General features: G+C 41.5%; 1 pseudogene; it reads left to right on the forward strand.

Moving 5' to 3' along the window:
• The first annotated feature begins 2250 nt into the window (after positions 1–2250).
• LOC114219974 (TIM double twin CX3C motif protein pseudogene) lies at positions 2251–2694 on the forward strand (annotated as a pseudogene).
• Positions 2695–4154: the final 1460 nt, after the last annotated feature.

Here is a 4154-nt window from a genome sequence, read left to right on the forward strand (position 1 = left end):
TTCCTGAGCCACGAAAGGATTTAGTATTCCCTAGATACACTTATACAGACAGAAACACCTATATATTTTGAGAATTACACAGAATCACATAGTTAAATGGGAACTCAAAATATCACACACCAAAATGCTAATTAAGCAGTTATTATAGAGCCTAAAAATATATAGTATTCATGGACTTCTCTTTAGTTTAAGAGTTCTAGCAGATTTTTTTTTCCAGTGACAGACTCCTGGGTTTTTATTAGATACGTAGTGATTAGAAATAATGAAAACAGAGAGTGTTATAAACAGTGATCTAACATAAGTGATTTGAGTCCTAGTAAGAGAGGGGAGTTATCGTGGGGATAGGAAATATAGCAAGACATACATGCTGAAAACTTCCTGAATTTGATGTAAAATGAGAATCCACAGAATAAAGGTTATAAATAAAAATATAAATAAAATTATAATGCAAATTACAATAAAAATAAATCCAATATGTAATCCATTAAAACACATCATAGTGGGGTGCCTGGGTGGCTCAGTTATTAAGCGCCTTTGGCTCAGGTCATGATCCCAGGGTTCTGGGATCGAGCCCCACATTGGGCTCCCGGCTCAGTGGGAAGCCTGCTTCTCCCTCTCCCACTTCCCCTGCTTATGTTCCCTCTCTCACTGTGTATTTCTCTGTCAAATAAATAAATAAAATCTTTAAAAAAATAAAATAAAATAAAACAAAACAAAACAAAACACATCATAGTGATACTTCAGTAAATAGAATGGCAAAGAAAACTAGTTTTAAAAGCAATCAGAAAATAAATGGAAACTACTTTCAAAGGAAAAATGGGGAGAATTTTAGATGACTTTATAACATAATCAATGGCATCTGATAGATAATGCAATAGTATCTTTTTAATGCTGAAAGAAAATATCTACCAACCTAGAATTTCCTACTTAGTGCAAATGTCATTCAAGAGCAAAATGCATGCTCAGGGAAATCCAAATCAAAACCTCAATGAGATACCACCTCACACCAGTCAGAATGGCTAAAATTAACAAGTCAGGGAATGACAGATGTTGGCGGGGATGTGGAGAAAGGGGAACCCTCCTACACTGTTGGTGGGAATGCAAGCTGGTGCAACCCCTCTGGAAAACAGTATGGAGGTTCCTCAAACAGTTGAAATTAGAGCTACCATTCGATCCAGCAATTGCACTACTGGGTATTTACCCCAAAGATACAAATGTAGGGACCCGAAGGGGTACGTGCACCCCAATGTTTATAGCAGCAATGTTCACAATAGCCAAACTGTGGAAAGAGCCAAGATGTCCATCGACAGATGAATGGATAACGAAGAGGTGGTATATATACACAATGGAATATTATGCAGCCATCAAAAGGAATGAGATCTTGCCATTTGCAATGACGTGGATGGAACTGGAGGGTGTTATGCTTAGTGACATAAGTCAATCAAAGACATGTATCATATGACCTCACTGATATGAGGAATTCTTAATCTCAGGAACAAACTGAGGGTTGCTGGAGTGGTCGGGGGTGGGAGGGATGGGGTGGCTGGGTGATAAACATTGGGGAGGGTATGTGCTATGGTGAGCGCTGTCAATTGTGCAAGACTGTTGAATCACAGATCTGTACTTCTGAAACAAATAATGCAACATATTTTAAGAAAAAGAAAAAGAAGAAGATAGCAGGAGAGGAGGAATGAAGGGGAGTAAGTCGGAAGGGGAGATGAACCAGGAGAGATGATGGACTCTGAAAAACAAACTGAGGGTTCTAGAGGGGAGGAGGGTAGGGGGATGGGTTAGCCTGGTGATGGGTATTAAAGAGGCCACGTTCTGCGTGGAGCACTGGGTGTTATGAACAAACAATGAATCATGGAACACTACATCAAAACAAATGATGTAATATATGGTGATTAACATAACAATAAAAAATTAAAAAAAAGAGCAAAATGCATGCTTAGAACATAAAACAAAACAAAACGAAACAGAGATTTTGCTATTAGCCAGCCTGTACCAAGTTAGATACTAAAGAATATCCCTCCAGCAAAGGAACATGATGTCAGATATAAGTTCAGAGATACAGAAAACAACAGCAACAAACAATGAGAGCCTAAATGTGTGGGTAAATCTAAATAACTGTTGACTATATGCAATGTTACTAGTAATATCTAGTAGTGTTTAAACAGTACGGATATGGGCCAGAGTCCATGTTGGCACTGGCTCAGAGGGGTGCAGCACTGGGTCACTACAGAGGAGCTGCAGCAGCTAAAGGTGCAGGAAGCCATGGACTCCATGGTAAAGAATGTGGACGGAGAGAACATCTGGAAGATGCAAGGCTTCATGTTCTGGTGCAGTGGCAGCTATTGTGAGAACAGCCAGGTGTCCATGAAGCCGGTGCACCAAACGTTGAATGTTGCATTGAACACTGAACGTTGCATTGAACGTTGCACTGAATGTTGAACATGTGTCTTTGGCTTAAGCCCAGGCCCTGGGGACCAGTGAGCTGGAGAAGTCCAGGACTGCCTGGCCTGGTGCACCATGTACTGTAATGACACAGCCAAAGATTCAATAGATGCAGGAAGTAAAGAGCTTCAGGTGACGAGGCAGCTGGAGAGTTGTGTGACCAAGTGTGTGGATGACCACATGCACCTCAGCCCAACCATGACCAAGATGAAGGAGTCTCTTTCCTCCATGGGGAAATAGAAGTTTTTGCAATTGGCCTTCAGAGCTGATGGCAGGAACCTATTTAAAAACAGAATTGGGAGTTTTGGTCTTTCAAGTAAAGCATATGAAGAAATTAAGGATGGCAGCAAGTTTGAGGCATGTGTCACTTACCTCTGGACACTTGGTTCCTTTATGTTTCAACCCTACAAAGTGAAATGAAAAAAAAAAAAAAAAAAACTGGTGCTAAAATTTGGGTCAGAGACCCAAACAAGAGAGTTATTGATAGCACAATTTCATGTGCTTGTCCTGGCAGGAGGGATCTCCCTTGTACCAAGCCAGAGCCCTCCAAGGTACAAGATTCCTCATAGTACACAGGTACCAGCAGGCTGGCAGTTTCATCTAACCTGCCTGTGGTCTGGTGGAGTGTGAGCAGAGATGTTTCTATCCGTTGCCAACCTCCTGTTGACCAGAAAGATCACCAAATCATTTTCCATAAGCTGTAAAACAAAATCCACACAGTCACTAATTTAGAAAGGAAAAAAAAAAAAGATTTCTGGGCCTTTGTTTTGCTTGGTTTTGTTTTATATACAAGGGCTTGCAGTTGGTGTAAGATGTGGAATTGGGAGAGGTAGTTTAGAGAAGAACTTTGAACAGTTCATAACTGTTTCCGGCCATCAAGATTTGGATATGCATTTCTTAAAGTACACATTACATCTTTCAGCTAGGAGACCCTGCAACAATATGAAAGGCGATGTTACACTGGGTATGGGAAGCTGACCTTCCCTCTCACTGGGTGCCTCAACGGGCCCTGAGGCTAGCTGCAGCAGAGCAATGGGACAGTCTTGCAATGACACTTGCCCTTGAAGAGAACGGGAGTTTAGAGTGCCCGGGTGGCTCAGGAGGTTAAGCCTCTGCCTTTAGCTCAGGTCATGATCTCCAGGTCCTGGGATAGAGCCCCGCATCGGGCTTCCTGCTCAGGGGAGAGTCTGCTTCTCCCTCTCTCTTTCTCTCTCCCCTCCCCATCACTCGTTCTCTTTCTTTCTCTCAAATAAATAAATAAAATCTTAAAAAAAATAATAAAGGAAAGGGAGTATCCAGGAATGAACATTGAAGGAGGGAATGTTGCCTTAATTAAGGAAGTTATTAACTACTGGATTTGGAAAAACCTGGTTTTTATAAAACAGGATGGAGTGAAAGCCTAAACTCAGTATTGCTTATTTAGTCCCCTGAAATAACAGTACCCTACTGAAGCAATCCCATGGCAACAGGAAGGTCAAAGGAGAATAAGTAAGCAACTCAGGGGTGAGCTGTGATTCCTCTAAAACAAAAGAGGGGCAACCCCCCCGCCGCCCCCATTACCAAATACCACTTTTACCTGGGGACTTTGCAGCAGTGTTCTGCCCAACTCTAGCATTTTATCATTTTGATAAGGACCTTGTTGTCTTTTTACCAACTTACTACTTGAAATGATAATATAGCCTGCGTTTGGTGTTTCAAGG

This window comes from Eumetopias jubatus, unplaced genomic scaffold, assembly GCF_037043125.1.
Source record: "Eumetopias jubatus isolate StellerSeaLion01/CBP00866 unplaced genomic scaffold, mEumJub1_p1.0 scaffold_13, whole genome shotgun sequence".
In the NCBI taxonomy this organism is placed as follows: domain Eukaryota; kingdom Metazoa; phylum Chordata; class Mammalia; order Carnivora; family Otariidae; genus Eumetopias; species Eumetopias jubatus.